We start from the raw sequence: 19,855 nt of genomic DNA, 5'->3' as shown, positions 1-19,855 counted from the left end.
TTGAGAAAACAAAGTCACAAAAAAGGTGTAATCTAGCATACACATCAGTTGCTTGATTGCTTTCCACGACTGTTTCCAGATAAGTCTTTTTGATATCATGTTGGCTATCATAATTCTTGCTGTGAAGTGCAAGGAGCTGAGAAGTATCCACTACAAAGAAAACTGTTGGAGACATCTTGCAAGATGAGCACAATTCTTTTCTCTTTAAATGAATTTCTCAAGTAAGTTTTCTGATCACACAAATATGGATCTGGAAAACCACACAGAAACAGCAGAGGCTATCAGATCTGCTAAGAAAGCTATTTAACCTTTGGGACTACTCTGAGAATTCTGATTCACTTTCTAGGACAAGTTGGATGGCCAAATGGCAAGGGATGTGAGAGGATAAAGGAATTGTCATAACTGATCAGACCAGTTTTGTGAAGCAGGATATTGCTGACGTTACCAGAATCTGAAATAATTTAGTCATAGTTGTTCAGGACTTCGATGTATCATGTTGTCCATTGGATGCACATGTGGACAAGGCTATCATGAGAATGACTGCAGACATTAGGAGGCAACTTTCTGCACCGAACATTGGAAGAGGTGTACGGGGAGAGCCACACTCAGCTTCGGTAATTATCGAGGGTCGGGGGTGTTTTACTAACCTGTTGCGGACGTGTATAAGTGCTTGAGACTAAGTAAAGTTTAGCTTTAAGTGAAAGCACTCTTGTGTTGTCCTGTTAGTGCCAGCCACCTATCGGTCGGACGGCCATGTCTCCCCTGATTCATTTCCTGACACCAACTAGCACAGAGTAAAAGTTACCAAGAGCTTTGGGTTGAAAAAACCCCAGGTAACAGAGGAGGATTAACAATTAGATTTTTTGGAGTTTTGTCAATAGAGAAAACACCAGTTAAGATGTCATAAAGATGAGTCCCAGGCTTCTGAAAAAGTAAAGTCACTTGGTTCCAATTACTGAAAACCCAGTTAAATTAAAGTCCCCAGCACTTTGCAAGATGAAATTTCTCACAAGCAGTCAACCTGAAAGATTCTCTCTCAGATGAAAGAGTTAATACTGGGGTCACAGTGCATTGCTGCAGTCATCCAGGAGAGGGAATCTGAATTCAAAAGAGGAAATTAAAAATAAGACTTATTTGCCATCATTGTGGTGGAACGAGCACATCTACCGCATAAGCTATGTCAAGACCAGTACATGTTCATGGATGTGTTTTAGTCACAAAATACCTAATGAAAAAATTCCAACATTCATAAAAATATTATTGTTCAACCAGTTCTGGTGCAAGGCACAGCAGGAATGCCCAGCATGGCATGCTTCATTTTTCAGAGTATTCATCAGAGAATTAGTTCCATTAACTGCCTTCTAATATACAAGGAACTGCAAATTTGGAAGTGATGTGTCAGGGACCCCTAGCCCACTGATATCAATTAGCAGTTACATGCTCTCAACAGAGGCAGACTTTTGAAACACACTTTAAAAAATACAAGCCAAAAAAACCTTAACAGATTCCATAAATTGAAGAGTCTATCATCCTGGTTAACTATGAAACATACTTTTCAAACAAACAAACCTAATGTATTTGTTTAATACAGAAAACGCCAAGTGTTTCTTGGAGAACACTGCGATACAACAGAGTCAATGAAAAAGCATGGCAAATGACCCAGAGGGGGACAATGAAATGATTTACTAATAAGTTCCTTAGATTTTTAATTCAAAGCCACTGCAAACCAATGAAAACCACTACTGCACCCTTTTCTGTGCTTTATCTTCCTAGTAATATAAATTCAGACAGACAAGCTACACAAACCAAGATTTAAAAGTAGCCAAAAAGAAACACAATGAAAATAACTGACATTTATTAACCCCTCTGGAGATCTTCAGTGCCCTACAATTTCCACAGCCTTCAACACTGCATCAATAATACAAAGTCTAATCCCGCAAGCCTGCCAGAAAAGACTGGGAAGTGAATAAGCTAAACAATGCTGAAATTCCAAGTGATATTAAGAGTCTATGCACGTTTATTTATATAATAAAAGAAGACTTGTCAACTTAAACAAGAAATGCTCATGGATGTTATATTTTGTGGAAAAAAAATTCTTCAAAACACCACTAAGCTACTTATAATGAAAAGATGAACAAGTATAAAATAAAGGGTAATATCACTGTTACATGGAAATAGTAAAGCCTCGTTTGTCTTAGCTTGTCATATCTGGCATGTTGAGTCAAGCCAATATTAACATTGACAAACATGTTAATTTACAGGACAGTGTCACATGCCAAAATCAATTTAGAATTTGAAAGTATAAATTTGTGGGAGATGGGAGACAAATTATGGAAAACAAAAATGTGATTTTATATTAAATGACCTGATCTGAAGCCTTATTCTGTTGTTAAAGGAACATGTTTTGGTCACATGATCTAGTCAGCCATCAGGTCTATATGTTAGTTATATTATCTTTTAGAGTAGCCGAGTAATGCCCATTCAATAGTTTTGTTTTCACAGCGACTGTACTTGTATATCTTAAAACTCTTGCTTTACTTAACCCAAAAAAGGTATATCTTCATGGCAATATATCTTGACACAGTGAAAGCAAAATAATCACAGCATTCAGCAATGTCACTAAGATTTCTGAGTCACAAGGGATTAGAAGTCTGGACCTGAAGCAGATGCTGTGAAAGCACTTGGTAGAGGAGTTCAGTGCATATTTCAGACTGCACTGCAGCTGCAAGGGATTGACGCCGCTAACTGTGGAATCAAGCTCAGGAGAAACTCCGGGCATAGTTCCGGCATCCGAAATAAATTAAAGTAAACAGTGTTGCTCTCTCTCATCCACCCTGTTAGCAGCCTCTCTGCCGAGCTGGAGACCACACACCCAGACCACACAGCACCAGCTGAACTCACTCGCACGCAACATCTAGGAGCTGTCACTCTACTGAGGTATGAAGAGGAAAGATGAAGAGGGTGGGGGGGACAGGAGTGTGTGTGTGTTTAAAAAAGCTGCTGCCTTCTCCTCCTATCCTTGCAGCTGGCTTGTGTGTTGTGAGGTTTGGGGAGGAAGGAAAGGAAAAAGAAGAAATCCATAATCCTTGCTGAGAAAACATACCAGTAATGGCCTTTTGTAGTAATGAGTTGCACTCCTCTTGTAGCAGTTTAGTAGCTGATGAAGGGTTAACATCAATTAACATGAATTAACCTCCTATCTATCACATGTCAAAAAATCTTAGGCTTGTATTAAATACTAAATTGTAAATACTAAATGACTGCAGTATGTGCAACAGATCTACCTGGAGAACATGTGTCAAATATTCAAATAAAGTACTTAACGTGTTTTATATTTGAAAAAGATTATCAGAAAACAAACTCCATTAACTAAGGGCCAGATTACATTACCCTTATTCAGGGCTTGTCCACACACAGAAGAGATGCATAGATTTAAATTAAATCAGTTTTGAATCACACCTTTAACTAAATCGGTCCAATTTAGTACTTAAACCAAGCCTCACTTTGAATAGTAGCTTACACCACAAGCAGTCTCATTGAAGTCATTGGGATTACCTGTAATACAAGGTGCCACTCAGTGTAAGAGTATCACAATCTGGACCTATGAGTTAAGGCTGCACAAAGGCATAGCCCACCAACATAAACTACTGAAACCAAGGAAATTACCCTTTCAGTGGTCACACTTAGAAAGTGTCTCTTGTTGTGACAGATTCAACCACTTTAGGAATCCCCACATCTTAAAAAATAATAGTGGGTGATACCACTAAAACCAATATCTGTCAAAACAGAAAAAATTGAAATGAGACCATTTAAAAACCTTTAATACCTTTCCACCCTGGGCACACTTCACCGTAATCAACCCCACCTCACCCCTCACTCTGCCGCCTATCCACCACCCACACCACATATTCCTCCTCCCTCAAACTCACTAAGAAACACACAACCTTAACTTTGCCCATACACACAATCCAACATCCCATATCCACTCAATCACACTTTGGCCCTATCTCAATCACCTATCTGTCTAAATCACAACCTACATACTTCACTCATTCATTCAGCAAAATCACCCACAAAAAACTAAAGCTCATACTCTTACTTTCTTTCCACACTACAATAATTCCTATATGACAAAACAAACTTAGTTTCATAAACCAGGGTTATTATGGTTTGCCCTAGCATACAAAATAACCAGAAACACTCACCAAGATTTTATGAAATGTAACACAAAACATACTGCAAAATTTACTTCATAAGCATGCTTAATTCCTTAAATTCATATTGTCCAAAACTTAAAACTTTCAATTCTACAAATATTATACAAAAAACATAAATCCCAGTCTACTTTTCACTGTTTTGTATCTGCCCTTAGATACAGAAACACTTTCGCTACTCCTAACCTATTATAACATTTCAACCAAACCAATCCAAATTTTCTTTAAGGCATTCTTCATTGATGCTGAACAGGCTTGAGAGGAGTAAAGATCTTTTAAAATTGGTCAAATTCTGAACTCAAGTGCCCCATAATCTACTATTTGACTTCCACAAATTTCTACCATGTTGATGCCACAAACTGTGAAACAATCTCTTTCACAAACACAGAAAGGATTACCTTTCAAATCTCAAATCAAGATTGTCACACTATTCCTATTTATGTTTTACTTTAAAACAGCCTGTTTTCAATGGACATTAGTCCATTAAATCACTTGTTTCTTACCCCTTCCTTTAATTTGTCTGATTTAACATGTCAAAATACATGTACTGATATTTGGTAATCCCTAAAAATACTAATCACCCATTTGAAGTATTGATCAACGGCTTTGGCATTTACTAGTTAGATGAATTTACAGTTGTAGTAAATTCAATAACATGAAGACCAAAAATGACCTAGCCAGCCATACTGTCAGATAGCTCACAAGCTTTCTATAAATTTCCAGACTAGCAAATCAAACCCTCTCCTAATTTAGGACTCCACCTACTTCTCTCTCCAACATCCATTGAAAGTTTATTCCACCCACTAGCCTTCCAGTCTCCAATCACCAGTGATTCTGCCCACATATCCCCTTCGACTCAAGGCTTCTACAATTCTGTAACTTTCTTACTGTTTCCTAATAAACCTAACAGTCTTTACAAGAATGTTAGTGTTCTCAACAATCTCCTTTCAACTTCTTAAATTAGTTAAAAGTTCTTATTCACAGACTGAAATTGGAGCCCACAATACCCCATGCTTGCTACCGACCCTGATTCAGCAAAGTACTTAGGCATGTGCCTGACTTTTAAACACACGAGGAGTAGTCCCTGTGCAACATGTGCTTAAATGCTTTCCTGAATGTAGGCCTGTATGCACAGATATGCATATAATATGTTTCCCTCAGTTTAACACAGGCAATATGTCTGTATTAATATTGGAGGTGGCCTGTGTGCTCCCAATCTGTAGCCTGGATCTTCTATGTAAAACCCTGTCTCTCATGTGGTTATGGAGAACTGAAGCTGTCTGTAAAGAATTAAAGTTCGTCACTTTCCGTGATGATGAAAAGGGACTATGTTATGATAACAAAAGCATACCACCCTTCTTTATAGTTCCTTAAGATTATTTGTCAAGAACATAATGTTCATTTTTGCAGCATGAAGCAATGTATGAATGTTGAGAACCATTTCAGCCACACACACCACCAGACATTTGAAAATTTTCAATAATAGCAATTTTAAAGTAGTTCGATTTTTGAAAATTCAGTGTGTCTGTATTCACCATTAGGTACTCACAGGGGGAAGTTTTTGTTTCATTTAGAGATTTAATTTTTAAGTGAAAAGTCTAACCTTAACTTTGGAGCTGCTATCAGCCCCATTAGATATAGAGCAGTGGTGACCAACCGGTCGATCGCGATCGCCGGCGGTGCTGTGTGGCTGTTGCTAAGGCAGCGCCCTGCCTGTCCCGGCCCCACACAGCTCCGGGAAGCGGTCAGCACAGCCCCGGGGGCAGGGGTCTCCCTCCATGCGCTGTTCCTGCCTGCAAGCACCGCCCCCGCAGTTCCCATTGGCTGGGAACAGGGAGCTGTGGCCAATGGGAGCTGCGGCCAATGGGAGCTGCAGGGGTGGTACTTACAGAGAGAGGCAGCGCATGGAGCCGCATGACCCCCTCCGGCAGCCACAGGGGCATGTTGGTCCCTTCCGGGAGCAGCGTGGGGCTGGGGCTGGTGCAGGCAGGGAGCCTGCTTTAGCCTTGCTGTGCCGCCAACCACGAGATGCCCAAAGTAAGTGCTGCCCAGCAGGAGGTCGCACCCCAATCCCCAGCCCCCTCCCGGGGCCAGTACTCCATACCTCTTCCTGCACCCGAACCCCCTTCTGCACCCCAAACCCCTGCCTCCTCCCAGGGCCAGCACCCCATACCCCTTCCTGCATCCCAAACCCCCTTCTGCACCCTGAACCCCAGCCCTGAGCCACCTCCCGGAGCCAACACCCCATACCCCCTCCTGTACTCTGAACCCCCTTCTGTGCCCCAACCTCCAGGCCCCTCCCAGAGCCAGCACCCTGCACCCCAACACTCACCCCAGCCCTGACCCCCTCAGCACCTCATACCCACTCCTGCACCCTAAACAGCCCCTTCCCAGAGCCAGCACCCTGTACCCCCTCCTGCACCCCAACACTCTGCCGCAGCCCAGAGCCCCCCTGCACCCAAACTTCCTCCCATAGCTTGCACCCCTCACCCCCTCCTGCACATCAATCCCCTGCCCCAGGCTCAGCCCAGAGCTTCCTCCCACACTGCGAACCGCTCGGCCCCAGCCCAGAGTCCACACCCCCTCCCAAACCCTAACCCCCTACCCCTGCCTGGTGAAAGTGAGTGAGAGTGGGGGAAAGTGAGCAATGGGGAGGGAGTGATGGAGTGAGGGGGGGCGGGGCTTTAGGGAAGGGGCAGGGGAGATCCTGGGTTGCCCTTAAATTCAAAAAGTTATCTTTGGCATAAAAAGGTTGGAGACCACCGATATAGAATATATTGTTACAGATATTATGACACAGAGTCAGTAAAGCTCAACCAAAAAGGGTTAAAAATATACCTGAACACACTTCTAGGGGCCTATACATTCATTTAGGTCCCAATACTGCAGTCAGATCAAGGCCCCCAATACAATGCAATCGGATTCTTGTATACAGTATAGCGCAGAACCCCACTGACTCTGCAGTTCTGCACACGCACAAGGTCTGGCTATATGAATCTGATTAGGAGGTCAGGACCCTATTTTGTAATCAGTTTCCTTGGATGTTGATAGAATATAGACCTCTTTAGGGCTTTACTTCACTAGGAAGCTCAATCATATTTAAAAACGGGGGGGTGGGGTGGGAGGGGGATTTACTTTTTTGTTTTTTATAAACACAATTGAGTATGGTCCCAAGTGCCAGAAGGGTTACCATGACTACCTGACAATGCTGACCACAACTTGTTTTTATCTACATTGAACAGTCAGCATCATATCATTATCTCTACTGTTAAAAAAAACAGAGTTTAAATTATTCAGTTTCCTACTGAAGAAGATGCCTTAGACTCATCCATTAATAGTCTAAAAATTAGTATTTTAAAAATATATTTACTCCAGTTTTGACCTAAAAAAATATATAATACATCAAATATAGTGGTGAGGAATATAGTGTTGTTTTTTATTTTGTTTGTTTTAAGCATGTTACTGATATGCCGTCTAGGATGTTAAGATTCTATAGGTAAATTGAGCCTTTCCATTATAAACCTCTAATTTCAGGAATTTGTAATCTAGCATTAAAAAGTGTATCCAAGGCTGACTTTTGGCATGAGATCCCAGAAGACAGGTGGTTTTGCCTCTATCAAATTTTGAGGTTGGGGGAACTTGCCACTGTTTTTGAGATACAGAAATGTAAACAAACCGATTAATTTTCAGATTGCTTTTATACTTCAATTTGAAATCTGTTTTATTTTTGCAACTGATAGTTTGTCAGCTGTAAACACAGACTAGTGCCTTTGGCTACATTAAGGTTAGGAGGATGGGATGTGAACTCTAAGTCTTTAACTTTGAAAAGTTACCACTATGTATATGCACTACCTAATATCCAAGGAAAAAAACATTTTTTTATTTTTAATCACACTTACTTTATATGATATTAAAATCACTGCCTAGATCATCCCCCACAATCAACATGTAGAGGGAACCCTCCCAGGGCAGTTCTCCTCCCTCCCACAGCACCATTTTGCTTTCACTGTGGAAGGCAATCCATGAGCCCACAATGCACACTGCAAGTGAGGAGTGAAGTAGGTAGGCCAGAATGGAGGGGGAAAGTGTGGATGGACCAGAGGCAAGGCTAGTGGTGGATGAACATAATTTCTCTCCATATCCACCAGTATATTTAGAGATGTGTCAGCTAGGGCCTGAAACTCTGGACCTCCAAACAGATGGCCCTGGGGATCCAGTAGATTTGGGGAAGGTGGGCACAAAAGCTTTTTCTTGAGGAAGAAAAAAAGTCACCTCCTCCCAACAGTGGAGGGATCCTCAAGAAAATTTCTTCCTCAGGATCTCCTCTCACAGGGTTTATCATGGGAATGGTTTGATCTGGTTCATTGTCGCTACATGACACTGTTGGATACATCATCGTATGATGACAAACCTCATCTAAGAACCAGTCCGTTGGATCAAACCACCAATTTTTAGAAAAAGCATATGGATAAAGGCTGCACGATAACAACAACTAGCTTTTACACAGCATTTTTCATCAATATATCTCAACGTGCTTTTCAGGGCAGTCAGTATCTTTATTCCTATATAACAACCAGGAAAGCAGAAGCACAGAGATGAAGTCGCTCCATCTGTGAGCAACATACATTTAGAGAAAACTGATAAAATATGTATACATGCTAGCCTTTCAGGGTTTGTAGCTCTGGGCAGTATCAATCTTTTTGCTTTACAGGCCTATTTTTGCTGGAAATAGAAATGCAAGGGTAAATTATAATCCAGGCTGCTTTACATAAATTGACATAATTTAGCAGTTGAAATAATGCAACTTTAAAAACATCTCTCACATTCAACCTTCTATCTTTACATTTAGAATTTTAGCGATAAACCAGGATTTTTGATATTTTCAGATTTCTGCATAAGTAGAAATATATTTAAAATAAGATTGAAATTAAATCTGATTTATGTTTTTTGAAAATATGCTTCCTTAAAGTCCCTGACTTCATAATTATTTAAATAATTTTTTAAAAATTAGTTGAATGTGTTACACACTGCTTATTTTTTGCAATTTTCATCATGATAGGATTCATGACGTAGACTCTCTCGTCTAATCACCTATTTTATTTACTACTTTGGATCAAATTCACTATGCTGAGTGGTCCAACACAGAAAGGAATATATAAATACAACCAGATAAAGAAATTTCTAAATCTGGACTATGGCAAGACTGTCAGTATATTTTAAATCTGAAAACCTTTAGTGTTTGCTTTTGCCTTAGCTACGGTCAATGCTGCTCTGTAAACATGTTTTAGGACCATGAGAAATCTTAAAGCCCAAAACATTCTGAGGTTATATCTACACAGCAAATGAAGACGTGGCTGTAAAGCAAGAAAGCATACCCACCCTAGCTTTAATCTAGCTAGCATGAGTACCAATAGTAGTAAAGACATGACAGCACAGACTTCAGCAAGGGCTAGCTTACCCAGGGTCCCACCAAGGTTGTACAGTGGCGAGTAGCCTGCACTGAAAGCCATGTCGCCACATCTTTATTACTATTGATACCTGCACTAGTTAGATTAAAAGTACACCTTCATTTGCTGTGTAGGAGTAACCTAAATGACAGGAACTTTATGAACATTACTACATTTATTAGAGGAACAATATTTGTATTATATTCTTTTCAAATCACAATGTTCTGAATATTTCATGATTTAATACAAAACATTAAAAGCTTTACAAGATTTTAATGAAGCTTAGTAACAAGGAGTGAATTGGTGGTTGGAAAGGAAAGAGGAGATATAGATGCCTGTATGATTTGAACAGCTTATCTTCTACTAGCTAAGCAGGCATGTAACACAAAATAGGGGAGCAATTTGGCTAGATAAGTAGCTTTCTGCCTGAAATTTGTCATGTGTGGTCTCCTGTCAACATCACTTTTTGGTGTGGAAATCTGGAGTTAATTAGATATAGCATTTTAGAAATGCAGTACTTTGACAAGAAGCCACTTAAATTTTGAAAAATTGTAAACTGGGGAAGGGGAATTATATTAAAAGGTAATCTGGCCTAAAAGACTCATCTATTTAATTCACTGAAAATTATTTCCTAAACATGTTTTCTGGATGAATGGATGGTTAATTTTAGTTATTTACTACAGTCTTCTAAGCTTCTCAAAACTCTATGAGCTCCCCAGCAGATTTTATAAAGCTTGCAGAAGAAAAGGTATTTACCAACGCCATGAAACAGCCAAGTTTGAAGGACTTTTAAAAAGTATGCACATTTAAATGATGCTATTAGAGCAAGCAAAATATGCTAATTAACTCACCTGCCATCAAGGATATAATCTAATTAATACACTTGGCAAAGAATATACAGGGCTACTACCATGTTTATCTTGACAGCTTCATCCAAAAAAATTCTCACACACCCCTCTGCAGCAGAGCTCATTGAAATTCTGCTTCACTGGAAATGCCCTCATTTCAAAATTTGGTTTTGGTCCACTTCAGACTGAAACCAATTCCCCCCGAAAAATAGTGTTTCCCAAACAAAATATGCTCCCTGATCCCCACAGCTGCTCAGTAAAAAGGACATGATTGTTTCACCACTGCTATTCAAGGGTGGACAGCAGTGAAACTGACATGAATCATATCAGCAGCTGCTGGACACCCTGGCCTGGATGCAGACTGCCCAAGGGCCAGGAATCTCAGGGCTTCAAAACTCCTGGACCAGCTGGCTCACTGGGCTGCCCCGCTCCCCCAGCATAAGAAGTCAGATCCCTTGAGGGTCAGGCAGCCAGCTGGCCAGGGAGTCTGGAAGCCCTGAGAGCTGGAGTTTTCAGAGCTTCCAGGCTCCCTGCTGCAGAGCCAGGGCTCTGAAGATTTCCAGGCTCCCCATGCCACTGCACGAAGTGTGGAAGTACAATCGAGTACTCCTCAACTGTAGCTTACAATGAAGAGCAAATACCACTACTTGCCCATTTACAGTATTTATGGTGCCTTTAGAATGTAAAGTCTTAGTATCAATGATTTCACTCTTCAGTGGAGAATACATCTGTAGTGACACAGACATAATAAAAACTGAACAAGAGCTTTCATTTAATTGAAAAATGTGGTTTTTTTTAATATCGACCTCCAATATTTGATATCAAGCAGGTGAACAGGAATGTGTTGGAAGCATCACAGAAATGACAGCACATTGCAGCCTCAGCTGCATCCTTCAGGTAGCTTCTGCAACACATTGGTCAGTGGCCAAGATGACAAAATATCAATGATTATGTGGCCAGCTATAAGGATATGTCTATACTGCATTGTAAACCCAGGTCTGTGGGACCTGGGCTTGTGAACTCAGTGGGTGTGTCTATACTGCAATTGGACATCTGTGGCTGGCCTCTGACAGCTGACTCAGGCTTACAGGGCTCAGGCTAAGAGCTGTTTAATTGCAGTGTAGACATTTGGGCTTGGACTGCAACCCAGGCTCTAGGACCTTGCAAGCCGTGAGGGTCCCAGACCTCAGCCCAAGCATCTACAACACAATTAAACAGCCCCTTAGCAGGAGCCCCACCAGCATGAGTAGCTAGTAAGGGCCAGCCACAGATGCCTAACTGCAGTGTAGACATACCCAGTGTTTCCAAGCCAGCGCTCATTGCAAATGTGGGTCCCACAGCCGGACCCGGGCCTCACAGCCGTGCTAACTAATGCACTACTACGCAGACCTTCTGAGTCGGGCCTGCGGCTTGGGCCGCGTCCACACTGCAAATGACAGTGCTTGATCCGAATACGCCCTGACCCGGGCCCCGCGTACTGCAGCCGTAACCTGCGCTCCCCCGGCCTTGCGCAGGATCCGCCGCAGCACGGACGTGGCCGGCCGCAGCCCCGTGGGGCCCAGCGCAGCTGTGCCGGGCAGAGAGAAGCGGAGCCTCCGGCAGCCCCAGCGCCCCCGTCACAGTGTTGGGGGGGGGCTGGCCTCCCCCGCACAGAGCCAGCGCCCAGCCGGGGCAGGATAACGGGCGGGTCCCAACGGCCCGATCCGGATCGTTATTATGAACGGCAGCAGAGGCAAGGCGGGTCCGCAGTGAGACCCGCCCCCCCCCACCCCCCGGGGGCAGGAGCCGCAGAGGCGGGGGGGGGGAGGGGCTGCTCCGCAGCTCGGAGGCAGGTCAGAGCCGGCTCGCGCTGACTTGGAGCGAGGGTGGGGGGGGCGTCACTCACCGGCCGCCGCGGTGTTTGTAACCAGCGCTGGGCAGCTTCCCTCCCGGCAGCGCCTCCGCCTCTCGCACGGCCAGCCCGCCGCAGTGGAGCCAGGATGAATCGATCGCCTGAGAGACGGAGCCGGAGCAATCGAGCGGCAGCCCCGCCCCTCCCGCTCGTGCCGCGGCTTCCTTCTCCCGGCCCCGCCCCTGAGCTTGTTCTCCTCCTCCTCCCCCCTCCCCCCAGTCCCGTCCCTTCGCCCTCAAGTGCAGCGCGAGGCCATTGGGATTACTGGGTTTGAGACAGTGTATGGGGGGCAGGGAGCTGGGGACAGCCGGGCGGGCCCCTGGGGCCAGGCGCTGTCCAGCCCCACAGAAGGCTCTTCAACAAATAAAACCACCGAGGATGAGTGAGGAAATGCTGCTTAGAGACGGGATAAAGTAAGAGAAAGAACCAAATAGGACCCGGGCCCCGCTCCTGCAAAGCGCTGCCAGGGGCTGCAGCGCACAGGCAACCTGCAACTGAGTATATTTTTCTGTTTCAAACTGGGCGTCTGGCTTGATTTGTATAAATCAAGGTCTGATAAGGGTCCTGTTGGGGAGGCAGGAGGTTGAATTTTTTTTTTACCCATGTCCCGGTCTTCATCCAAAGTTGCACCTGGCTAATTTATCCATTTTTAAAAACAGTTTTAGATGAGCCCGGGCAAGCCCCTGCAGGGCTGCCCAGAGAATTCAGGGGGCCTGGGGCAAAGCAATTTTGGGGGCCCCTTCCATAAAAAAAAGTTGCAATACTATAGAATACTATATTCTCGTGGGGGCCCCTGTGGGGCCTGGGGCAAATTGCCCCACTTGCCCAAGCCCCTCCCTCCCCGGGCAGCCCTGAGCCCCTGTTAGGAAGAGGTTCTCGACCTGAGAAAGTTATATTGATTTAACTTTAGGGTTACCATATTTTGAGTGTCCAAAAAGAGGACACTCCACGGGGCCCCAGCCCCGCCCCCCCCACGCCCCCGCCCCCACTCCACCCCCTCCCCCAAATCCCCCCCCCCACCCCGCCCCCCCACGAACATTTGATTCGCGGGAAGCCTGAAGCAGGCAGCAGGTAAGCTGGGGGGGGGGGGCGGGGGAGGAGGCGCGGCCCAGTCTGGCCCCCCCAACGGAGCAGCTCCCTCCGGCGGCCGGCCCCGGCGTCTCCAGCCTGGCTCGGCTCGGGCCCTGGGGTGCCGGCCCCGGGCCAGCCCCTGGCCGAGCACCCCCGGGCCCGGCCCCCGGCCCAGCACCCAGCGGCTCCAGATTTTCCCAGACATGTTCGGCTTTTTGGGATTTCCCCCCGGACGGGGATTTGAGTCCCAAAAAGCCGCACATGTCCGGGAAAATCCGGACGTATGGTAACCCTATTTAATTTAAATCAGTTTTTAAACCACTGTCATTAATCTGATGTAAACCCTGCTATGGACACTCATAGTTTGGTTTAAGAGGGGCTTATTGTGATTAGTTTACATTATTTTAATTAATTTATTCTAAACAAAATAAGGCCTTGTCTACACTGGTAAGATTCTGCGGTGTAATTCCCGAGGTTAACACACTGCCAAGCCACTTAGTGCACGGAAACCACCCCGATGAGAGGCTTTCTGCACTGGGGCTACAGCGCTGCGGTGTCAGTGTAGACACCCTGGTTGATTACAGCGGGCTTCCGGGAGGTGTCCCACAATGCCTGTTCTCGCCTCTCTGGTCATCGGTTTGAATTCTACTGCCCTGCCCTCAGGTGACCAACCGTGAGCCCCACTCCGTAAATTCCTTGGGAATTTTGAAAGTCCCCTTCCTGTTTGCTCGGTGATGCGTGCAGTGGTCTCAGCGCATCTTTCCAGGTGACCACGCCCGCTCCACCCACCAGGCGATCCCCAGCTTGGAGCAATGCCAAGCTGCTGGACCTCATCAGCATTTGGGGAGAGGAGGCTGTCCAGTCCCAGCTGTGGTCCAGCTGTAGGAATTATGATACCTATGGACAGATTTCACGATGCATGACAGAAAGTGGCCATAACCAGGACACACTGCAGTGCAGGGACAAACTGAAGGAACTGCGGAACACCTACCACAAGGCGCAGGAGGCAAACCGCCGCTCCGGTGCTGCGCCCACAAGCTGCCGGTTCTACAAAGAGCTGGATGCAATACTCGGTGGCGATCCCACCTCCACTGCAAAGACCACTGTGGATACTTCGGTGGCTCATATGCCAGTCGAGAGTGGACCGAGCCAGGAGGAGGAAATCTTGGATGAGGACATGGAGGGGGAGGGGACCCAGAGGCAGAGGATGACTCGGAGGTCAGAGATGCATGCAGCCAGGCGCTCTTCTCTACCCCAGAGGAGGCTAGCCAGTCACAGCTGTCGGAGTGTGGTGAAGCGCGAACAGGAGAGGAGGCCCCTGGTAAGTGGCTTTGATTTTGGGAATCGCTGAAGCAAGTTGTTGGGGGCAGGAGGGTTGCAGAAAGTAGGCTTGTGTCTGTATGATGCACGTACCACCACATGCCTAGTCTGAGCGGAGGAACAGGGTGTTGATTGACTCCCTCACTTCATGGGAATCTGCCTCAGAGATCTCCACAAAACTCTCATGGAGATACTGGGCAATCTGCTGCCACAGGTTCCTCGGGAACAGAGCTGCTTTGTTTCTTGCCCCATTAAGGGTAACTTTCCCATGCCACTCTGCCATCACTGGGGGGGTGAGAGGGGGAGACCATTGCTGCACATAGGCAAGCTGCATAAGGGCCAGGGCGGAAGCTGCAGTCATGGAGAAGACCCTCCCTTAATTCCCTGCTCACCCTCAGCAGCGAGGTATCTTCCATAAAGAATACAGCCTGTGGAAAATGTGGGGACAGTAATGATTATAAGGCCCTGTCTACAGTGCTGTCTCTCCCCAGGAGCCATATGCCTAGTGTACTGTAGGGTCCTGGAACACTGATTGCCCCTGCCCCTGCGGTTTCTGACCATTTTGGGGGATTTGAGGCTCCTGTGTGCTTGCCTGGGGTCAGCCAGTTAGTGACAGGTATGTCAATAGTGGCTGTGTTTTAAATCATTGAATCAGTGGTCTGTGTGTTGCAAACAATACTGCTTCTGTAAAATATTGCATTTTGGCTTCACAGATATGACCTTGGGAGCCCAGCCTCCCTCTTTGTTGTCACGGCTGAACGGCTACGCAGAATTAGAAAGTGGCCACGAGAACTAAAGAGGACTTTCGGCGTGATGTCATGATGCACTCTGCGGCCGAAAAGCAAGAATTGAAGGAGTGGCGGGACAGCGAGAAGAGGGACTGAAAGGAGAATGTGGCACATCAGAATGAAGCCACGAAGCTTCAGGATCTTTTCAGGGAGGAGATGACGAAGCACACCCAGGGTCTAAGTTTTAAAGCTTTATTAATAAAATAATAAAATACAGCAGAGAGTGCTGGGAATGCTCCCACGTCACTCAGGGGAAGAAAGAAAGCATTAGAGCCCCAAGCCCTAATCCACTTTCATACTCACACACGCAGTACCCAAAACTGGCCAGGCCTGGGTGTAACGTAAGAAGAGGACGGGGAGGGGTGGACGGGAGTTCTTGCCCTGGGCCCAGGTCGTCTGGGGAATCCAGTGTAATCTCCGAATTGCTCCAGTTCTCGGGCAGGTTTTTAAGTCCTGGGTTCCTTTGGGGGTGTCATCGCCCAGGGCCCACTGTGCCTGGTGCTCTTTGTACCAATCCTAATCGGCTTGCTGTGGCCTTCTCAGCTGCCCAAAACACACCGGGTCCGGAGACTTTGTTTTCCCTTCTGTTGGCCTTCACCGTCGCTGCCTCATTCGCTCTGTTTTTGCTGTTATCTTTGCAGCTTTGCTCCCTTTAGTTCTCCTCATCTCACGACGGGGCAGCTGTAGATTTCTCATCTGTAGCTTTCTCGTCGAGCCCATGACCTTGGGCCGGGGCCAGCATCTTATCTTCACACGGAGCTAGATAAAGTGCCGAGTTAACCTGTTCTCTGCTTTTTCTTTCTTCCCCCCCCTTCTTGGCCTCTCGTACTCCTGCAAAGGAATCTTCCATTCCCCACTCACACACCTTTGACCCTCCCCAAAATGCTTTGCGATGCTTGCAACAGCGTTAGCCACATACAGTGCTGATCTGCCTTCCCCAGGGACTCCCTGAGGGAGGGGGCCATTGGGGTGTGACACTACTAGCAATGCAAACTGAGCAGCTCCGTGCCCACCCTCTCCTGCAGCCGCTGTCACAAAACTCTTTCCCATGGGCCCCCCGACACCGCCAACACACTCTTAGCAACCTCCTGGATCCAGTCTGTACCCGCGGCATTCCACTCCTGCCCCGTCACAGTCCAGCCCTGCGGACTCCCAGTACCCACTGCACTCAACACCCGTCCCTCTGCAGTTTAGCCCTGCTGAAGTACAGTACCCGCTGCACTGTACTCCAAAGGACAAGCGTTGCATATGATACCTGGACATACACAAATCTTTAACTGTCCTGGGACCCCACCACCTCCTGGGACCTTCCCTTCCCCCCATTCTCCATAGTGCTGCTGTGGTTTTTTGTTTGTCTCTCTCATCTGGTTGTTCTTTTTTAATAAAAGAATTGTTTTGGTTTGAAAGCAGTCTTTATTTCATTAATTGAAAGCAAACAGAGACCTGCAAAGCAACAGGCAGTTTTCTTAAACCTTCACAGTGCATCGTCTGCACCAATCACAATCACCTCCTAGCATTACAACCACTGCCCTCCCGAGCAGAGCAACAAATATTAGTGTCTTTCAGCTTCAAATTGCTGGCTCAAGGCATCCCTGATCCTTATGGCCCCGCACTGCGCCCCTCTAATAGCCCTGGAGTCTGGCTGTTCAAATTCAGCCTCCAGGCGCTGAGCCTCAGCGGTCCAGCCCTGAGTGAAGCTTTCACCTTTCCCTTCACAAATATTATGGAACGTACAGCATGCAGCTATAAGCATAGGAATATTATCATCGGCCAGGTCCAGCCTCCCATATAGGCAGCGCCAGCAGGCCTTTAAACATCCAAAAGCACACTCAACAGTCATTCTGCTCTTGGTCAGCCTATTGTTGAACTGCTCCTTGCTGCTATCAAGATTCCCCGTATATGGCTTCATAAGCCACGGAATTAAGGGGTAGGCAGGGTCTCCCAGGATCATAATGGGCATTTCAACTTCCGCTAGAGTAGGGTGACCAGATTTCCCAATTTTATAGTGACAGTCCCGATATTTGGGGCTTTTGCTTATATAGGTGCCTATTACCTCCCACCCCTTGTCCCGAATTTTCGCACTTGGTATCTGGTCAGCCTACGCTACGGTGATCTTCTGGTCTGGGAAGAAAGTCTCTTCTTTCAGCTTCCTGAACATGCCAGTGTTCCGAAAGATGCGTGCATCATTCACCTTTCCGGACCAGCCTGCAATAATGTCCATGAAACACCCACGGTGATCCACAAGCGCCGGGAGAACCATAGAGAAATACCCCTTCCGATTAATGTGCTAGGGGGTCTGGTGCTAGAATTGGAATATGCGTGCCATCTATCACTCCCCTGCAGTTAGGGAAGCCCATTTGTGCAAAGCCATCCACAATGTCATGCACATTGCCCAGAGTCATGGTCTTTCGGAGCAGGATGCAATTAATGGCCCTGCTCACTTCTGTCAACACGAGTCCAGCGGCCAACTTGCTCACTCTGAACTGGTTAGCGACCGATTGGTAGCAGTCTGGAGTAGCCGACTTCCACAGTGCAATCGCCACGCGCTTCTTCAACGACAGGACAGCTCATCACACCACACGGTCCCATGAATGTGGCTTTCCTCATCCGAAAGTTCTGCAGCCACTGCTCATCATCCCAGACGTGCATGACGATGTGATCCCAGCACCCAATGCTTGTTTTCCGAGCCCAAAAGCAACGTTTCACCGTGGTCAGCACCTCCGTGAATGCCACAAGCAATCTCATGTTGTAGCCACTACACGTAGCGAGATCAATGTCAAACTCTTCTTGCCTTTGTAGTTTAAGGAATAACTCCACTGCCACTCGTGACGTATTAGTGAGAGCAAGCAGCATATTGGTCAACAGTGCGGGATCCATTCCTGCAGACTGAAGAGGCAGAGTGTGCAGTACACAAACTGTTGAAAGATGGTGCCAAATGCACACAGGGATTGCTGGGATGCAAAGCAATGCATCACAGAACATTGAGACAGGACCCAGGATGGCCCGCAACTCCCTCTGCCTTCCCACAACTCTTAGCGGTGGAAGAGGAAGAGATGCTCTGTGGGATAGCTGCCCAGAGTGCACCGCTCCGAATACCTCTGCAAGTGCTGCAAGTGTGAACATGCTATTGCGCAAGCAGCTGACAGTGTGAACACATAACAGCGGTTTCCCTTCAGCACTCTCTGAGCGGCGATGTAACTGCAGGCGATGTAACTCTGCCAGTGTAGACATACCCTAAGTGTCCACACTCGTTTAATTAAATTGGTTTAAAAATCGCATCCGTAGTTAAACCACTGCAACTTTCTCATGCAGACAAGCCCTTAAATTGATTTTTAACCTGGTTTATATCTATTTATCTTAAATCTTACTGAATAAACTAAATTGATATAAACCAGATTTCAATCAATTTAAGTGTTCACACAGGGATTTGCAGCAGTTTAAGTAACTAGATTTATGATGCATCTTTAATTAAACCAGTATGTATAGACAAGACCTTGGAAGTGTCATTTCTGGGCTTCCACTGGTGAAGGTCTCAGTGAATAAATATTTTCACATCTTAACAGACAGGACCAGGCTATTGAATCCTTAACAAAAGCTTCCTTTATCCCAAATATTAGACAGTTAAGTTAAATAGCAGTTAAAAGAGAACAAAAGCAGTTTTAAGCAGTCTGTTTAAAAATCCTTCCCCTTTTTAATAAATTAGCTTTCCATCTCTTAGCTTTTCTGCGGTCATCATTGCATTAGCTGTCCACTTAGACAGGATCTGAATTTCTACTGTTAAAAGTACAAAGAAAAAAAACACATCTTCAGGCATTTTTTCCTATATCATAAAGGAGTGAAAAAGGACATAGGTTCAGTGGTTTTGTATGGTTTATATTCTCCTTTGCAGGTTATCTTTACATTCATGCAAGAACTGAAACTGGTACAGAACACAGCACCCCACAGGCATAATGCTTAACTTTATGCACCTAAAGGGTCCCATATAACCTCTCAAGTGTCTAAAGTTAATCATAGGCCTACAAATTTGCAGGATCAGGGCCTGTGGTGGGATCCACAAAGAGACTTAGGCATTGCAATGCTGAGTGTCACAGTGGTTAACTTTTAGGTACCTAGAAAATCACAGAAACAATAAAGCCAAGTTAGGCTCCTAGGATACCTATACAATGAATAGGAATTTGCCTTAGAATGGGATTTGCAAAAGCCAGCATGCTAGGCACAGAGCACCCTAAGCTACCCAATGGAAGATGTTGATGATAGAGGTGTTTGTTAAGCCCTG

General features: G+C 45.7%; 1 protein-coding gene across 1 annotated transcript in view; it reads right to left on the bottom strand.

Annotated features, from left to right (window-relative positions):
• Positions 1-12,469, bottom strand: part of LOC112107510 (exocyst complex component 2) — a 208,695-nt gene extending 196,226 nt beyond the window's left edge. The window contains exon 1 of the mRNA XM_026658728.1: positions 12,395-12,469. The gene's annotated coding sequence lies outside the window, so the exon portion shown is untranslated. The remainder of the gene's footprint in view (positions 1-12,394) is intronic.
• Positions 12,470-19,855: the final 7,386 nt, after the last annotated feature.

This window comes from Terrapene carolina, unplaced genomic scaffold (genome assembly GCF_002925995.2).
Source record: "Terrapene carolina triunguis isolate 2854851 unplaced genomic scaffold, T_m_triunguis-2.0 Scaffold55, whole genome shotgun sequence".
Classification (NCBI taxonomy): domain Eukaryota; kingdom Metazoa; phylum Chordata; order Testudines; family Emydidae; genus Terrapene; species Terrapene triunguis.
Note: the sequence above shows the minus strand (reverse complement) of the source record. Positions and strands in the feature narration are given on the sequence as shown.